At 34.6% G+C, this 21,022-nt stretch overlaps 1 pseudogene; it reads left to right on the top strand.

Moving 5' to 3' along the window:
• The first annotated feature begins 15,407 nt into the window (after window positions 1–15,407).
• LOC104872686 lies at window positions 15,408–16,194 on the top strand (annotated as a pseudogene).
• Window positions 16,195–21,022: the final 4,828 nt, after the last annotated feature.

Raw genomic sequence — 21,022 nt, 5'->3', positions numbered from 1 at the left:
ATTATTAATTTTATTATAAGATATTATATTAACATTTTTTTGAACTCTGAAATGAATGATGTCAAATAATTGTAAAGTAATGGTATGAGATAATTTCTATTTAGCTTCTGAAAGGAGGGCTTAAAATGTTATCAGTACATTGATATTAGTGCTTTTTCAAGTACTATATAAATTGTAGCTAAAATTTTAGAAGTTCTGTTTTATGAATTCCTTCTAGGAGCCAAATATATATTGAGATTCTGAATGATACTCATTGATTGCTGCTTTAAATGTTAATTTCACTGGCTTTGCAATTCATATTTCTATTTCTTTCTTTTTGCTACTCCATTTCATGACAAGTAATAACACTGAACTCATTTACAGTTTATTGTTAACTATATTAAAATTTCATGAGATGACAGTATAGTTGGTTAAGCTATGAAGATAGCTTAGTTTGATTGAATTTCACATTTTCTGATTAAGAGAAATAGCTCTGTACAAATTATTTATGATAAAGACAATGTAACACATTCAGTAAATATGCGAAGGATTATGCTGGTTTAACTAATATGTGTGCTTCTAAATGATAGCCAACGACACTCTTATTTGAGCTCTAAACTCACTGAGAATATACTAGGAAAACCCCAGAAAAAAATTTTTTTTAAATCATTCTTACTTTACCCATGCTTCTCATTGTGGTTAAAGTGATATTTAAATTACAGGTCTGGCTACATAAGTCTTTAGTACAAATCTTTAGAGAACAATTTTTAGAGTTACATCCATGCATATTTTTCCCTTCAGAGTTGAGAAGAGAGAATGGAAAATTTCATGAACAGTATATATCCTCAGCTCAAAACAAAGAAAAGTAAAATTTATACTGATTTTTATTTTTATTTTGTGTGAGTAAATTGTAGTAAATTTTATATGCAACAGAATGTATTGAATTTCATTATTAATATTTACCCCAAGTAACACAGAGCATATGTCCATTGTAGATGGTACCTACTTTTCTGAATGAATCATTGAATTAAAAGCAAAAATAATTAAGACTCTTAGCCCTTTCTAAATAGTTACATACTTAGAAACATAACATTGAAATGTGTACTTTGAATTTAAAGGAAGCATAAAAACTAGACACCATTATACATATTGACATACACATTTTATTTATTGGGAATCTTTGAAATAATTCTCATGAAGCAACATGAAAAATTGAAATGCAAATAAGATGTCCATAGTAGTCACTAAAAGTATTCATGATCTGCTACATTAATTTAAAGAAAGATATCTATATCTAGATATAGATATAGAGATAGATATCTGTTCTTTCTCTAGATTAATGTAGCAGATATCTATAGATATCTATAGATATAGATGCATAGATATATATAGACTTTGAGCTTAATCCTTGGGCACAGGTTGGATGATTTAGGGAAATAGGTAATCATACTACTCTACACAATTATGAGTTAAATCTTGCTTAAAAACCTGATATCAGAGGGGTTCAGTTGTACACTCCTGTAATCCCAGCACTAAGGAAGCTGCAGCAGGAGATAGCCAGAGGTTCCAGGCCAACCTCCATTACACAGTGAACTCAAGGCCAATTTGAACTACATAGTGAGACCTGTCTCAAAAAAAAAAAAAACTGGTATCATGTGGACACAATTTTGACTTGTCTGTTGGGTAGAATTAAGGAAGAGTAGGTATGCTCAGCCTCAATTATTTTAGCTATCACAGAATACATTTGCAATAAATGTAAGTCAGGGTTGTTCCCCAAAGTTCCATCAAATGGTGCTTTTAAGAAGTAATTTTAGGATGATAAGGTGAAAAGGAAGTCTGCAAGTCACTGGAGGCAGACCCAAAAGGGGATAGTGGAACTGTAGCCCCTACCACTTTTGATCTTTTGCTTCTAGCCATAATGTTATGGAAGGAATTGGCAAGTGACACACAGAGAGGCAGTAGAATGAAAGTAAAATAAAAAAAGTTTACTCCATCGATGGGGATAGATCATACCTAATGGCAATGCCCTGATCGACTTCCCTAGTGGGTTACATCTTCTTTTATAGGATTTTACACCCTTGATCTTATTCAGTTGGTTACACTGCATTTTCACAGTTCACATTGCTGATACCCAAAACATGATGTCGAGGCAGTTGAATTTCAGTGACATTCTTTGTTAGAGGAAGTTACCTTTAGGATTTATCTATTTAGCCAAGGGGAGGGGAGGTGTTTGGTCAAAGCTAACAATAGTCCTTTTCATTTACAAAAGTTTTAGAGACTTAGATGGCTCCCCTGCCCTGTTAATTCTGAACTAAACAGAGCAAAGGGCAAATTTATATTACATTGTGACCTTTCCTAGGTTTTCACTATTAAAATTTTCCCTATCAATAAGACTAATGTCACTTGTTCCTTTCTCAGAAGAAGAGCATAAAACTGCAGCCATGAGCAAATGATACACATTTTTAGAGGAACTGAGAAGGAAAAGAGAAAAGTAGTGGGAATAGCAAATATTGAACAAGGCATATTTTTTGGAAGTTGTCTCCAGGAATGGAGAATTAAACTATTTTTATTATAAAACTTATACAAAAAATAATCTGCTTCAATTAAATTGTTTTTGTATCATTCCTCAAATTTACTCCTCTGCAACTATTTTCATTTCTAACAACAAAAAGTCCTATTGGACTAACAGAATTTGGTATTAACCACTTGATAAAGTCATCATTCCAATTCTTCTACACTAAGGAATTCATGCTGCTGAAGGTTTCTTGGATCTGAGATTCAAAGGAAAACTATAAAACTACTATTGCATTTGATGGGATTACAAAATAAGCAGCAGAGTTAGCCTGAATGTCAGAAAGAAATTTTAAAATTCTGGAGGACGAAAAGCATTCCTTCAGGGGTTGCTCCAGGAATTTATTCTTCGATCTGCAGAACATATACAATAAAAAATTTATGCTTTGCCTTTACAGAGAAATTACAGGAAAAGTCTCCAATTTTGAATCTAAGTTTTATCTTTAACAAGTTAAGTGTGATAGAGATATTGTCATATTCAGTTTTGTCAGGCATAAAATGCCAGCATGGATGCCATTTTAGTTAAAGGCCAAGCTTGCCATCTTTAGAGAACAAGAAAGGCCCAAGGTCACTAAAAAGCCATCATTTACTCAGGAAAATGGTTAGGAACAAACACCAAGTGTGAATATTCCAGGTAGAAGAGATAGATGATTCCCCTAAAGATTAACTGTAGTCCTACACTTTGTCATGAAAATGGCATTCCTATATTGACCACAGCTCTGTACTTTGTCACAGCCTTATCCTGTGCAAACTGTATGCTCTGATCCTTTCTTCTAACTTCAGCATTTCGCTTCTCTAATTTTGCTTGCTTCTGCCCCATCTAGAAGTGCATAAAACCCTCTTGTACTCTGGGCTCGGGGTGCTCTCCAAGTCGTTGCTTGGAGGGGCCATCTGGCCAGACTAATCTTTATTAGTCTGTTTAACACCATTCTTGGGTGCAGCTCATTTGGTTCGTCTGGGGTGTTGTCTCACTATCACTGATCGGTAGTTCTTCAGAAAGTTTGGTTAAGATCCCTGGTGGTCTTACAGTTTCCTCCTCTGTAAGTGAAAACAATACAAATTTACCAGAACTATTCTGAAGTCAGAATAAAACAATGAACAATATGCTTTGCCCTAAACTGAATGTTTGGAAAAAATCCCAACAATATTAGTTAACATCTTCTATCTTCTATATCACCAAGAGCCTAGATAGGGCAACTTCAAATTCTTCATTAGAAAATGAAAAAAAAAAAAAAAAAGGTATAAAACAATAACAAACCCAAGTCTGTATGGAAATCCCAACATCTCTCCAAAAAATAAACCAAATCATTTTAAAGCCAGAAGAAAACTTTAAGACTTTCTATTTTGTGAAATTTATGCTGAGAACAAAATGAGAAAACTACAAACTAGATGACCTTGATCATGACCATTCATTTACAAATACAGTAATTAGCAGTATGGCAAAGTATTTCAGTGAGAATGCTACTGCTCAGAAAATGAGAATATCAGATGTTACATTGTTCCTTTATTGTGTCCTGGGGGTATTTTGAACTTCTGAGCATGACAGTCCTCAAATCACACAGCCAACTAGATCAGTAACAGCATGGCCACTACAATTCTAGAAGGAATAAGAATTGTAATTTAATTCAGAGTGCCTAATAGGATATATGTACTCTCTTGGCTCCTATTACAACCATAGGCATTCACTTTGCTATAACTCAGTTTCTATATTGATGACATAAAACTATTTCTCAGATGGGACTGCTTCTCATTATGTGAATATCTAGTACCCTATTCCATGTTACTCTCCACTGGCCCTGAGTCACAGCCTCCTAACTGGTTTGACTGCTTTGACTACTGTCTCACCCTACACAAAGCAGCAAAAGGTGTGCTTTTCTATGCATGGAAGCTCCTTACATTCTCCTGCTCAGAATCTGAGAGATTTACGTTATTAAATAAAGCTATTTTCTACAGTCCACAGAAACTTACATAAAGTTGCTACTTCCTTTTCTTCTCAGCTTCAGTCCTGTCTACCTCACTCTTCCAGCTTTAATCACAGTCTTCTTAACATCACTGAAATACAGTGATCTTGCCTCAATTTCCTAACTGCCTCATGGTCAGGGCCAGTTCAACATCCTCTACCCTTTAATTAATTTGTCTATCTGGTCAAATATCTGCTTTTCAGAGAGCCCCGCTAGCTGGGTAATTAAATTGGCCACTTTCTACCTTCTATCACATTCCATCTACTTGGCCAGAAATAGTTTTTTTCAAAGTACCTATATTATGTTATATACAGAGTTCACCCCAAAAATGTGTATATCAGGAAATTAAATCTTGTATCAATATTTTAATGTTAAATTTATTGAGATATCATGAGATTAATACACATTGTCTTTAACCTCTACATTTGCAAGAGGTGCTCAAAGTGGTGGTCATTAGCTTCCGGATGTTTATTAGTGTCACCTCTGGCTCCTGGTCAGGGAACCAAAGATGTTACATTTGGGGAATGAGCACCACTATTCTGCTGTCCAAGCAAACTTAGTCCCAATAAAAAATTAGAGGGACAAGTTAATAAAAGAATGACACCTTATTTTTACAGAGGAAAAGAAAGGTGAGGAGGGAAGAGGACTGATAGTTAGCCTAGTAAAAAAGAATCAGGGTAGGGGTTTTTGCAAAGATGGAGGACCTGTGCATTCTTTGTTCCCAGCTGCACATGGGTCATTCTCAAAGATAGATCAAATACTTGCTCACAAAATAGGTGTGAATAATTGCAAAAGAATTGAAGTCATCCCCTGTATATTATCAGATCACAGAGCAATAAAGCTGGAAATCAATAGCACAAGAAACTGTAGGAACTTCACAAGCACATGGAAACTGAGCAACACTCTCCTAAGCAATCAATGGATTACAGAGGAAATTAAAGAAGAAATTAGGCAGTTTTTACAAATAAATGAAAATGCCAATACAACATACAGGAATCTATGGGACACAGTGAAAGCAGTTCTATGTGGAAAATTCATAGCACTGAATGCCCACATTAGGAAAACAGAGCAAGCTCAAATAAACAACCTAATGATGACTCTTAGACTCCTAGAAAAACAAGGCCAAGAAAAACCCAAAGCTTGAACAAGAGAGGAAATTATAAAGGTTAGAGGAGAAATCAATGCAATGGAAACTAAGAAAATGATACAAAAAAAAAATGAAACAAAGAGCTGGTTTTTTGAAAGAAGAAGTAAAATCGACAAACCCTTAGCTAATCTTATCAAAAAAAGGAAAGAAAACGTTCAGATCCATGCAATCAGGAATGAAAAAGGAAAAGTCACAACAGATCCAAAGGAAATCCAGAAGATAATGAATACCTACTTTGAGAACCTGTACTTAAATAAAGTGGAAAACACAGAAGAAATGATTTTTAGATACTTACAAATTACCAAAGTTGAGCAAAGAAGATAAAAATATTTTAAACACCCCAATTACAGTCAGTGAAATTGAAAATGTAATTAAAATTTTACCAACAAAGAAAAGCCCAGGCCCTGATGGATTCACTGCTGAACTTTACAAGACATTTAGAGAAGAACTACTGCCATTACTCTTCAAACTTTTCAATGAAATTGAAAGGGAAGCTATACTTCCAAATTCATTCCTGGAAGCAAATATCACTTTGATTCCCAAACCAGGGAAAGATACAACTAAAAAGGAGAACTACAGACCAATCTCCCTAATGAATATAGAAGCAAAAATCCTTAATAAGATACTAGCAAACAGAATACAGAGGATTATCAAGAAGATCATACATCCTGACCAAGTCAGATTTATTCCAGAGATGCAAGGGTGGTTCAACATACAAAAGTCAATAAATGTAATACATTATATTAACAAAGTCAAGGACAAAAACCGCATGATACTCTCAATAGATGCAGAAAGCATTTGATAAAATTCAACACCCATTCATGATAAAAACCCTGCAAAAAATTGGAATAGATGGTCTATACCTCAACCTAATAAAGTCTACCTATGAAAAGCCAACAGCCAACATCATATTAAATGGCCAAAAACTGAAAACCTTCATGTTAAAATCAGGAACAAGACAAAGCTGTCCACTATCACCACTCCTCTTCAATATAGTTATGGAAACATTAGCCACAGTGATTAGACAAGAGAAAGAAATTAAAGCAATAAAGATAGGAAAGGAAGAAGTTAAACTGTCATTATTTGCTGATGATAAGATACTCTACATTGAAGACTCAAAAAACTCCACCAAAAGACTTCCAGACTTAACTGACAGATTCAGTTAGAGTATCTGGATATAAGATAAACACCCCAAAATGAATAGCCTTCTTATACACAAATAACAGACTCACTGAGAAAGAAATAAGGGAAACAATTCCTTTTAAAATAGCATCCAAAAAAATGAAGTATCTACAAATCAACCTAACAAAAGAAGCAAAAGATTTCTACACTGAAAACTACAGCACTCTGAAAACAGAAATTGAAGAGGATATTAAAAAATGGAAAGATATCCCCTGCTCCTGGGTAGGAAGAATCAACATAGTGAAAATGGCCATACTACCAAAACTTCTTTTTTTTTTTTTCAGCTTTAATTGAGTTTATTGGTACATTTTAGGGATACAATACAGTTACATTCATTGTTGGGATCTTGTACCTCTACATGACAAGTCTTGATTCTCATTTTTTCCCCTTACCTCTGCCCTCCCTTCCCCCCCTCCTCCCCTCCCCATCTACAAACACTTTATTTTCATCTTTTCATTCTCTCACATTTTTTTCTTTTCCCTTGTCACTCTTCCCCTACCCATCCCACCTTCCCTACACCTTTAGCTCCTTTCTTCCCATTTCTCAATGTCAGTAATCTTATTAGAATCTTAGGAATTGTTACAGATTATTTACACCAGGGAAACTATTCGGTATTTACACATGTGTCACTTATTTATTTCACTTAGGAGTATATCTTCAATATGTATCCATTTTCCTATGAATGAATCTATTTTCTCATTCTTTATGGCTGAGTAATATTCCATTTATAGAAAAACCACAACTTCTTTATCCAGTTTCCAACAGATGGGCAAATGGGCTGTTTCCAAGATTTAGCTATTACAAACTGTGCCACTATAAACATGGGTGCACATACTTCTCTGTGATATGATTCTTTTAGTTCTCTTGGAAAGATACCCAGCAGAGGGATGGCTGGGTCAAATGGAACCTCCAGTCCAAGCTCTTTGAGGTATCTCCATATTGATTTCCATAGTGGTTGCACCAGTCTGCACTCCCACCAACAATGGAGAAGGGTTCCTTTCTCCCCACAACCCTGCCAACATTTGTTATTGTGTGATTTCTTGATAGCAGCCATTCTTTGTGGGGTGAGATGAAATCTCAGTGTTGTTTTCATCTGCATCTCTCGAATGACCAGTGATGTGGAACATTTTTTCAAATATTTTCTTGCTGCTTTTACTTCTTTGTCTGAGAAATGTCTGTTCATTTCAGATGCCCATTTTTGAATAGGGTCTTTATATTTGGAGGGACTGATTGTTTTGACTTCTTTATATATCCTTGATAATAGTCCTTTGTCTAAGGAACAGCTGGTAAAATATTTTTCTCACATTGTAGACTGTCTCTTAGTTCTGCTGATGGTTTCTTTTGAAGTACAGAAGCTTTTTATTAGGATGAGATCCCAGTTGTTGATTCTATCTGCTAGTTCCCATGCTACTGAGGATTTGTTCATAAAGTCTTTTCCTATACCAATGTCTTCCAGAGTTCTGCCTAACTTACCTTCCAGCAAGTTTAATGTTTCTGTTTTAATATTTAGATCTTTAATCCCCAAAACTGCTATATACATTCAATGCAATGCCAATTGAAATTCCAACAATATATTTCACAGAACTAGAAAAAAGAAACCAAAAATTCATTTGGAACCATAGGAGACCAAGAATAGCAAAAACCATTTTAGGCAACAGACACATGGCACCAGGTATAACAATTCCCAATTTGAAACTATACTACAAAGCCACTGTGATAAAAACAGGATGGTACGGGCAAAGAAACAGGCCTGAGAATCAGTGGAACAGACTGGAAGACACAAAAACAAACCCAGATGTACTCAGCTACCTCATGTTTGACAAAGAAGCTGACCATCCTCAGTGGAGGAAAGATAGCCTCTTTAATAAATGGTGTTGGAAAAACTGGATGTCAACCTGCCACAGATTAAAACTAGACCCTTATCTTCCACCATGCACTAAATTAAAATCCAAATGGATTAAAGATCTAAATGTTAAAACAGAAACATTAAACTTACTGGAAGGTAAGTTAGGCAGAACTCTAGAAGACATTGGCATACAAAAAGACTTTATGAACAAATCCTCAGTAGCATGGGAACTAGCAGAAAGAATCAACAACTGGGATCTCATCTTATTAAAAGGCTTCTGTACTGCCAAAGAAACTATCAGCAGAAGTAAGAGACAAACTACAATGTGGGAAAAAAATTTTACCAGCTGTTCCTCAGACAAAGGACTATTATCAAGGATATATAAAGAAGTCAAAACAATCAGCCCCCCCAAATATAAAGACCTGCTTCAAAATTGGGCATCCGAAATGAACAGACATTTCTCAAAGAAGTAAAAGCAGCAAGTAAATATATGAAAAAATGTTCCACATCACTGATCATTCGAGAGATGCAGATGAAAACAACACTGAGATTTCATCTCACCCCACAAAGAATGGCTGCTATCAAGAGATCACACAATAACAAATGTTGGCGGGGTTGTGGGGAGAAAGGAACCCTTCTCAATTGTTGGTGGGAGTGCAGACTGGTGCAACCACTATGGAAGTCAATATGGAGATACCTCAAAGAGCTTGGACTGGAGGTTCCATTTCACCCAGCCATCCCTCTGCTGGGTATCTTTCCAAAAGAACTAAAAGAATCATATCACAGAGAAGTATGTGCACCCATGTTTATAGTGGCGCAGTTTGTAATAACTAAAAATTGGAAACAGCGTATTTGCCCATCCATTGGAAACTGGATAAAGAAGTTGTGGTTTTTCTATAAAATGGAATATTACTCAGCCATAAAGAATGAGAAAATAGATTCATTCATAGGAAAATGGATACATATTGAAGATATACTCCTAAGTGAAATAAATAAGTGACACATGTGTAAATACCAAATAGTTTCTCTGGTGTGAATAATCTGCAATAATACATAAGATCCTAATAAGATTACTGACATTGAGAAAGGGGAAGAAAGGAGCTAAAGGTGTAGGGAAGATGGGATGGGTAGGGGAAGGGTAATAAGGGAAAAGGAAAAATGTGAGATGATGAAAAGATAGAAATAAAGTGTTTATAGATGGGGAGGGGAGGAGAGGGTGAAGAGAGGGCAGGGACAAGGGGAAAAAATGAGAACCAGGATTTGTCATGTACAAGTACAAGATCCCAACAATGAATGTAACTGTACTGTATCCCTAAAATGTACCAATAAACTCAATTAAAGCTGAAAAAAAAAGAATGTATATTCTGATTTTGTGAGGTGGAACACTCTATAGATGTCTAATAAGTCCATGCATTCAAAAGCTTGGTTCAGTTAAATAGCCTTCTGTACACAAATAACAGGCTTACTGAGAAAGAAATTAGGGAAACAATTCCTTTCACGATAGCACCCAAAAAAATGAAGTATCTGGGAATCAATCTAACAAAAGAAGCAAAAGAGTTCTACACTGAAAACTACAGCACTCTGAAAAAAGAGATCGAGGAGAATATGAGAAAATGGAAAGATGTCCCCTGCTCCTGGGTAGGAAGAATCAACATAGTGAAAATGGCCATACTACCAAAACTGCTATACAGATTCAATGCAATACCTATTGAAATCCCAACACTATACTTCACAGAACTAGAAAGAAGAGTCCAAAAATTCATTTGGAACGATAAGAGACCTAGAATAGCAAAAGCCATCCTAGGCAGCAGACACATGGCAGCAGGTATAACAATTCCCAATTTGAAACTATACTACAAAGCCACTGTGATAAAAACAGGATGGTACTGGCAAAGAAACAGACCTGAGGATCAGTGGAACAGTTTGGAAGACACAAAAACAACTCCAGATGCACTCAGCTACCTCATCTTTGACAAAGGAGCTGACCATCCTCAGTGGAGGAAAGATAGCCTCTTTAATAAATGGTGTTGGAAAAACTGGATCTCAACCTGCAAAAGATTAAAATTAGACCCTTATCTGTCACCATGCACTAAATTAAAATCCAAGTGGATTAAAGATCTAAATATAAAAACAGAAACACTAAACTTGCTGAAAGATAATTTAGGCAGAACTCTGGAAGACATTGGCATAGGAAAAGACAAATCCTCAGTAGCATGGGAACTAGCAGAAAGAATCAACAACTGGGATCTTATCTTATTAAAAAGCTTCTGCATTGCAAAAGAAACCATCAACAGAACTAGGAGACAACCTACAATGTGGGAAAAATTTTTTACCAGATGCTCCTCAGACAAAGGACTATTATCTAAAATATATAAATAACTCAAAACAACCAGCCCCCCAAATAAAAAGACCCAATTCTAAAATGGGCATCTGAAATGAACAGACATTTCTCAGACAAAGAAATGGAAGCAGCAAGTAAATATATGAAAAACCGTTCCACATCACTGGTCATTCAAGAGATGCAAATGAAAACAACACTGAGATTTGACCTCACCCCACAAAGAATGGCTGCTATCAAGAAATCAAACAATAACAAATGTTGGTGTGGTTGTGGGGAGAAAGGAACCCTTTTGCCATTGTATGTGGGAATGCAGACTGGTGTAACCATTGTAGAAATCAATATGGAGATACCTCAAAGAACTAGGATTAGAGGTTCCATTTGACCCAGCCATCCCTCTGCTGGGTATCTTTCCAAAAGAATTAAAAGAATCATACCACAGTGGTATATGTGCACCCATGTTTATAGACGCATAGTTTGTAATAGTTAAATCTTGAAAATTGCCCATCTGCCCATCAGTTAGAACCTGAATAAAGAAGATGTGGTTTTTCTATAAAATGGAATACTACTCAGCCATAAAGAATGAGAAAGTAGATTCATTCATAGGTAAATGGGTACATTTTGAGGATATACTCCTAAGTGAAATAAATAAATCACACATATGCAAATACCGAATAGTTTCTCTAGTGTGAAAAACTAAAATAGTGCTCAAGATCCTAACAGGACTATTAGCAAATAGGAAGAAAAGGACCCAAGGTGTAGTGCAGTGAGAAGGATAGGGAAAGGGGAATAGGGGAAAAGGAAACAAAAATGAGAAAATGTAAAAATGGAATCAAAGTGTTTGAAAGTGGGGAGCGGAGGAGGGGTGAAGGGAGGGCGGGGACAAGGGGAAAAAATGAGAACCAAGACCTGGCACGTAAAGGCACAAGATCCCAGTAATGAATGTAACTGTACTGTCTACCTAGAATGTACCAATAAATTAAATTGTAGAAAAATAAAATTGGAATTTAAAAACATTAGAGCCTAAACTATCCTTTTAAATGTAATACACTAGTCATTTCAATTTCATGAGTAAATCTAGTACACTAAATATGATTTTTATACTTTGGAATGAACAAAATGACTATATTAATGAAGAAAATAAAGACAAATTGTTTTTTCTATTTTTATCCAATTCTTGAGCATGCTATTTCTCTATAAATTCAGAATTTCTAGAAACATTATACATTTTTTTGTTGTAGGTCCTGAGCCAGTGGTAAAGCGCTGAAATAAACTTGTATTTGGAGGAGTGAACTAACCAATGTGTTGAGCTAAGCTTTATGGAACAGTGGATTTCAGGGGTATCACAAAAAAATAGCAACAGGCTACTTTGCTAATGCACTTAGTGTATAGGTCTATAGCTAGTAGTTACAAGGTATACCTCAGGCATTACTTAATAAATTGTTTTGTGCTCATATGTGCATTGTTAGAGATTTGATGCCACCATTATGAGCCATGTTTCTGGGTTCTTCCCACATCCATACCCCTACCCTAAGTTTCCTTTTCCCCAAGACCAGTCTCCTGTCGGACCTTTTGGTGTGTGTGGCCTAGTTTTTAAGTGTTCCCTTTCATGCATTATGTATATTGACTTCTTAGTAATGAGTACTTTGCTTTTGTGGATTTACTTAATTATATGAGTGATAGGGTCCCTAGAAATTATCAATGAGGGTTCAATATTGTTATGTATCACTTTTTTCACTCTCTAATATTTTGTAATATAGTGGTATCTATATATGCATATATCTGATGCATACTTAAAACTTGAGGTAATACATGAAAGTATATTAGAAAGTAACTCAGAAGAATAACATAAAGAAATGAAGAGCTGAACAACTCATAGTTTTCCGAAGGTCTTTAGCAAAATTTAAGGAGAAGTCACAAATACATTTTTTTTTCAGAGAGAAACAAGACCTGATAATCCATGGAAATAAATTTATATTTGTAGGGTATGGGCAGATACCGAAGTTTTAGTCTGATTCATAATTTTACAAGATTATTCTTTTTTTTTTTTTTTTTTTTTTGGTATGGGGATTGAACTTGGGTTCTTGCGCTTGCAAGGCAGGCCACTAAACTGCTGAGCTAAATCCCTGGCCCTAAAAGATTATTCTGATTGCTATGGTAAAACAAATTAAGAAGTTAAGAAATGATACTGGCTAAGAGAAAAGATATGGACTAAATCACAAGTAGTTTCCATTAAAATAGTCACAAAACAGCCTTGCGTGGTGGTGCATGCCTATAATCCCAGCACTAGGGAGGCTGATGCAGGAGGATTGCTGTGAGTTCAAGACCAGCCTGGGCTCCATAGTGAGTTCCAGATCAGTCTCAACTACATGGTGAGACCCTGTCTCAAAAACAAAACAAAACAACAACAACAACAAAATAGTCACAAAAAAATGTTAGCGAAGAATTAGGGAGCATGAGATACATTTTGAAGACAGAGGGTATACACTAAAGTTTGGAGTGTGAGTTTCCTGGTGAATAGTTTTAATAATTACCAAAATGGAGAAATCTCTGAAGATCAAGTTTTTGGGGTAAAAGTTTCTTTTGGAAAATATTGTTTGATATATCTATGAGGCATACCTTTGGAAATGTCAAGTACTTCAGTAGCTGTAATTTTATAGGTCAAATGAGAAATGCACAGAAACAAAGATATTATGAGTTATTATCATCAACAGAAAGTATAACCTCAGTTCTGCCCATTCCTGTGGGCAAGTCGTCAAACACCAAAAGTGAAATTTATGAATTATTTTGTGCCGATTGAGGGAACGTCGGTAGGACTTAAGACATATAAGCAACACTCATTAAGTGAATTGCAATGGATTTCCTTCTGGCATTACATTCTAAGTAAATTCTCAAGTTAGATATCTAGTTAGAATAGTTAGTTCAGTGCTTTTAAATAATACTTGAGTCCCTGGTATAAACCTAATAATAGCAAATCTAGAGAAGATAGAACAACTCTGTTAGACATCTCTACTTATCTCTTGAAATAAGATCCTTACCTCTTGAAATAGCGAATGTTTACAAATTCACAAAGATGATATTTTTTCCAACTATAATATGGATATCTACACTTGATCTTAGCCAAAAGGCCGAGAAGCGATAATATGGATATCTAAAGATTGCAGAATGAAATTCCTAGAAGCAGGAGATTAATATATACATTTATACTATTGTTTAAAAAAAAGTTTTTCTATAACAATTTTCAAGCCTAAAACATTAATGATACCTTTGCCGTTAAAAAATGACATAGGCAGTCTGGTGGTAAACATCTGTACTTCCAGCCCTCAGGAGTCAGGAAAACCACATGTTTGAAGTTGTGTGGGACTGCACAGGAAGACCTTGTCTCAAAAGACCAAAGAAAACAAAACAAACAAAATGATATCAAAAGATCATTTATCCACAGGTAAAAATTACTTGTCTGTGTCTAGAAAAAATAAAACAAATGAGATATCTGAACATAATCTCTGAAAATAGCAGGCATTCATTTTATTTTTTCTCTTTTTGAGCAATAGTTTTGAAGGCCATCTATTCATTTTCAAGTGTATATTACAATGACTTTTCTTGATAAATTCATTCAGTATGTCAAAGCATCATCATAATTCAGTTTTACAATATTTTATTATCTTAACATCTTTGCATATGTCCATCTGAGGTCAGTTTGTGCTCCATCTGCAAGCTCCAGGTAATCACTGATTTCCTTGCTGTCCTGATAGTTGCATTTTTTTGAGAAATAATAGACTTACATAGTATATAGTATTTTCAGTTTAGCTTCTTTCACTTGGCACCATTAACTTAGCACTTAAATTCAACCAATTGCTGTCTGTTTTAGGATTATATTGCTTTGAATTTGGAGAAGTATTCCATTGTGTACTCTGTTGTTACATTGTATATGTCACTTTTTATTCATTTGGTAGTTGATGGATAGTTGGACTGCTTTGTTTGTCCAGTATAAATTATGCTGAACATTCAAGTATATGTATGATAATATATGTTTTTATTTTTCTTAGGTAAATGCATAGTGGTAAAATTTCTGGTCATATGTATGTTCAAAAAGAAATTGTCAGATTGTTATCTAAGTAGTTATGTTATTTTATATATGTAAACAAATAACTATAAAGAGAGTTATTGAGTTTACAACATATACAGATAAAATATGCATGATTGTAATAATACAAAGGAAGGAAAAAATGGAGCTAAATTATAAAAACATGATGTATTTTACCAAAATTTAGTCAGTATTAACAAAGTACATTGTGATAATTTAAAAATGTATATTGTTGTCTCTTAAGCAACCACTGTAATAACTGAAAAATAGTTTAAATACAACAAAGAGCTTTTGGCTTTCTGAGCAGCACCATGGCTGTGGGCAAGAACAAGCGCCTTATGAAAGGCAGCAAAAAGGGAGCCAAGAAGAAAGTGGTTGATCCATTTTCTAAGAAAGACTGGTATGATGTGAAGGCACTGGCTATGTTCAACATAAGAAATATTGGGAAGACACTAGTCATCAGAACTCAAGGAACCAAAATGGCATGTGATGGGCTCAAAAGTCGAGTGTTTGAAATGAGCCTTGCTGATCTGCAGAACGACGAAGCTGCCTTTAGAAAATTCAAGCTAATTACTGAGGATGTTCAGGGCAAAAACTGTCCGACTAACTTCCATGGTATGGATCTCACCCATGACAAACTGTGTTCCATGGTCAAAATATGGCAGACCATGATTGAAGCCCACATTAATGTCATGGTTATTTGCTTCGTTTGTTCTGTGTTGGTTTTACTAAAAAAAACAGATCAATCAGATACGGAAAACCTCTTAGGCTCAGCACCAACACGTCCGCCAAACCCGGAAGAAGATGATAGAAATCATGACGCAAGAGGTATAGACAAATGACTTGAAGGGAGTGGTCCATAAATTGATTCCAGACAGCACTGGGAAAGACATAGAACAGGCTTGCCAGTCTATTTATCTTCTTCATGATGTCTTTGTCAGAAAAGTAAAAATGCTGAAGAAGCCCAAGTTTGAATTGGGAAAACTCATGGAGCTTCATGGTGGAGGTGGTAGCTCTGGGAAAGCTACTGGAGATGAGACTGGAGCTAAAGTTGGATATGAACTACCAGTCCAAGAGTCTGTTTAAAATCCAGATGTTTAATAGTGATAAATAAAATCCCATCTGTGAAAAAAAATACAATGAAGAGATTAAATATTACAGTAAAATGTATGCATAATCCACAAAAGGGAGTAAGAAAAAGTAACTAAAAAGACAGACTTGAGATAAGACAACTAGAATGACAGATGTAAATCTAACCATTCTAATATTTATATTAAATACAAATGGAGTAAATAGTGAAAAGTTTTTCAGAGTTGATTTTGGGAGGGGAGTGGCTCCAGGAATTGAACACAGTACCTTGCACTTTCAAGACAGGCATGATGCCACTGAGCTAAATACCTGATTAGAAGTATTACCAACAATAACAGCAATAGTAATAGTAATAATAATAGACATGTTTAATAAATAAAGAGAATAAAAAATACATATTCATGCAGTCTCCTATATTACCCACATAATTTCCATGTCTTATGTCCTTTATTCTTTATTATAACTTTGAATTCAAGTTATATCACCTCAGCTTCAAGAAGTTTTATTTTAGTATTTTATACATCATATCTGATATGAAAAATAGCTTTTGTTTTTTGATATACATTTTTTAGCTTATTATTTTTTTCCATCTCAAACATGCTGTTGAGCCCATTTAGAGTATGTTTTGTTTACTAGATTTACCAACTCTTAAATTTCCATTTTTTTTTATAGTTTCTACTTCTCTATTAGTTTCCCTATTTGTTAATTTGGTGCTCTCATCATGTTTTACTTTCTCCTTTATATATAGTTTCTTCTAAATTTATTGAAATTATTTGTAAAACTTGTTAAGTCTTTGCTAAATTCAATATTCCACTCAGCTTTGGATTGTACTGACTTATTTGTGTTTTCTTTTTTTCTCTTCTTGAGTATGGATGTGTACTTTTTCATATCTTTGCCTGATCATAAGACTGCAACAGATAATTTAGATAGAGTGACCATTTGTCCTAAGTGTCAATTTGACTGAATTGAAAAATGCCTAGCAGATTTCTGGTGTGTCTGTGGGGTCTTTTCAAGAATGATTGACACTCAGACCAGGAAGCTGAACCTGCTATGATTATGAGTGGCACCATTCAATAGGCTTGTGGCCAGGATGGAATAAATAAGGAAGAGAGAGGAAGTCTGCCTGAATTTGGAAATGCTCTATTCTTTTTGAGCAGGAGCATCTTTTGCTATTGTCATTGCCTGTGGACACTAGATTTCAGGTTCGTTAGCTTCTCAATATGGACACACTCCAGCAGATCTCCAAGGAGCCTCCAGGCCTGAACTTCAAAATGGTGCTGCATCCTTGATTCCTCTTGTACTGTTGCTTCAGGTTGCTGGTTTCTTAGACTGAGCAGCAGCTGGATCCCTTGGCTCTCTTAGATGATAGATGATGAATGGATGGATAGATAGATAGATTGATAGATAGATAGATAGATAGATAGATAGATAGATAGACAGACAAATATTCTGTTTCTCTAGGGAATCCTAACCAATATGGATTGAGAATATTATAGAAACCCTATTCTTAATTGTTTCATGAGCACTTTCTTTTAGAGTAACTCATCTAAACTTACACATTGTGTCCCCCAAAGTATCCAAACTCTGCTCTGTCTTCTCTGTTTTGTATTCTTACTTTTTTATTTTTAAGACTTGTCTCCTAGGGATCTTTCCTATGTCTCCATGACTACTCGATTATTTAGGAAAATTTATTCTAAAAAAATCTTGAATGATCAATCTGGTCATTCTGATGATCAGTCTGTGTGGGAGCTGGTGACTATACTCAGACATCAGTCACTTCTCAAAGCTCTTTTTGCACGTGCTCTTCAGCTGGCTCTCTCATGTGCACTGTTTCCCAGACAGCAATGCTTTTGCATTATAAGTCTTTCTGACTCTTCTATATGTCTCTTATTTCCAGAATTTCCTGATGAATTTCCAGGTGGTCTAAAAGTCATCCCAAATAGGAGTCAAATCTAAGGAAATTGAGGCTACCATTTTATTCTATTTATTTCCTCTAAAACTATCACCTTTTACTGCAAAATCTTGTGTTTCCAAATTCTACCCAAAATTCTACCCACAGCACCCATTTTGCTATCATCCCTATCCTGAAGAAGTAATCGTTTTTACTGATTGAGAGTGTGAGTGGGTAAGTAATGGAGTAATCCCAAGAAAAATGGTAAAGGTTCTCACTCATCTGAAGCTGTAGCTATTTTTCAAGAATTAATTTTTTGTCACCTTTTATTTTTTTATAATTTTCTCTAGTGTTCTGCTCATGTGGAAAAAGGAGTATATATTAGTATGCACACAGAATATGTTTACCGATTCATTCTGTGTTTCTGGGAGTTCTTTTATAGAGTTCAATATTTTAAAGACTCATACATGATGTTTGTGCAGAAAACTCAATAAATGTTCCCCTCAAAGTAGGAACTGCTGTGATAGTACATATTTTTTAAAAAATCTCATTACAAGTGATTTATAATTCTTCCCAGAAAAAAACTGAATATTTTTATCAATTTAACAAAAACCTAAATAGAAGTTTTACATCATCTTTCTAGTCAGTGCTATTAAAAGCAGCTATTAAATCATTATCTATCCTGATAAATTTTCATGGTTGTATAATATTCATTTTCTCTGATAGCAGAATTTAAATGAAATAAAGTTAATTTTATCAAAAAAGTCATAATTTGACAATTTCACATTTCATGAAAACATGATTCTCCTGGGTTATTATATCTATCCCCATCACCACACTGAAATAGACATAATTTCTGTATGAATGCATTTCAGTTTTTTTCTCATTAGAAAAATCTACTTACTTTGGAATTGGTGAACAACACTGCCTCAGATTTCTTACTCCCACGGATTCTCTAAGAATAAAGGCATCCTTGCAATACAAATTCCACTTGGCTGAACTCAGGAACCAAACAGATTCAAATGATGGGAGTTAGTTTTCTTTTGATTTTTTTTTTACACTTTTCTAATTCCTCCTTCTTTACTTTTAAATTTTTCTTCAGACAACTTTTATTATCTTTGATTTTTATTTTTACTGGCACATGTGTTCAATTCATAATTATAGCATTCATGGGGGAGAGTTGTTACATGTTCATAACACACCTTAATTCTTTTTAGTATAGTCTTCATTTACCTCTAAATGTATAGGCTCATTTACCTCTAATGATCTATTTTTCATTTCCAATTTTCCAGTATTTTCTCATACTTTACTGCTACTTTCAAAATGTCACCTATATTCCTTGTTTCATATAACATGTGTGTAAGTCTAACTCCCCAAACCATGCTCTTTACATCTGACTTTCCATGAGCTTCTTTTAAAAACTGATAGATAAAAATACAAACGTGCATGTTTATGTAGTATAGAGTGATATATTAATGCTTCTACACATAGTATACGATTTAAATTAAGGTAAGCATTTCTATGTCCTCAGATAAGCAGTATATACTTGCTAGCTATAGACACCCCACTGTACAGTAGAATGCCAGAACTTCTTATTTAAGCATAACTCAGCACCGACTAATTATCTTTCCCCTCACCTCTTCCTCCTTTCTCCTTTCCCCAATATTCTACTTTCAACTTTTATAGGATCAGATTCTTTCATATTCTACATGTGAAGGAGTTCTTTCAACAATTTTCTTTCTATTCATGATTTATTTTTACTTACCATAATCTTTTGCAGTTCCATCTATGTTGTCACAAATAACATGATTCTTTTTACTAGATACTATGTATTTATACCATATTTTCTTTATCCTTGTGTCAGTTGATGGATGCTTTGGTTGTTTTCATTTCTTTGCTTCTATCATAGCTGTATTCTAGTCTCTGGACACATGACCTCTTGGATCTGTCCTAGAACCTCAAATTTAGCTCATCCAATACTGAACATATTTATCTTTCTTCAGTTCTTTAGTTCATCGAGATAAATATTTCTTATCTTTGTCTAGGCCATAACATCAACCTGGTCATCTATTCTATAGAACTGTCTTTCTGAATTCCTCTTTTACTTATATTCAATAAAGGACTAAAATTTGATCAATATTTTCAGTCCTAGTTAAGACTCTCATAAACAATTCTGAGAATTTTCCCATTTCCTACTCTTATTCTGACCTTCCTAAGAATCTATTTTTATCTTTCCCCAGTTGAAAATGTCATAGCATCTATTAAAGTACTTTAATAATCCCTTTTCATGTAAACCAATATCAGGAGTATAAAAATAGGAAATTCCAATGCCTACTTGAGCCAGAAAAAGATAAATGTGAGAGAGTTGTTCATGTAAACTGTGTTAAATGGGTGACCACATTATCACAGCAGAGACTGTGTACCCAACATGAAGCCTTTTCATTTTTCTATTACTGCCATAAGAAAATACTGCTGCCAGAAAAGTTTGGTCAGGAGAAGTCAAATGTCTGGCATTTTGATGAACTCTCCAGTTTTAATATTGATTCAGTGTGAGCTAGTAAAATATACTATCTGTAGAATTTGTATTTCTGACCCTTATCCAGAATAATTTATTCCTGTCCAACCTATGGGTCTATATAAGGCTTTATATATCCTAATTTCTACCAGCTTGAGCTCATCTTCCAATTAAATATACATAATGATGAAAGTCTTTCATTGTTGTACCTGCAACATGCTGGTTCTTGCCTTTGCAAATCTACTCCTGGAAATTCTCACCAATTCTGCACATGTGTTTAACTCCTTAAACTTTAACAAAACAAAATTATTTTTATATCTTTAGCAAATAATCCCGAATTCCTCAATTTGGAACAAATCCTTTCCTCTACTATGTATCTCACATTGTTTTACCTTCTAATATGAGACATGTAACTTTAT

Source organism: Fukomys damarensis, unplaced genomic scaffold (assembly GCF_012274545.1).
Source record: "Fukomys damarensis isolate Sample0158 unplaced genomic scaffold, DMR_v1.0_HiC HiC_scaffold_36, whole genome shotgun sequence".
In the NCBI taxonomy this organism is placed as follows: Eukaryota; Metazoa; Chordata; class Mammalia; order Rodentia; family Bathyergidae; genus Fukomys; species Fukomys damarensis.
Note: the sequence above shows the minus strand (reverse complement) of the source record. Positions and strands in the feature narration are given on the sequence as shown.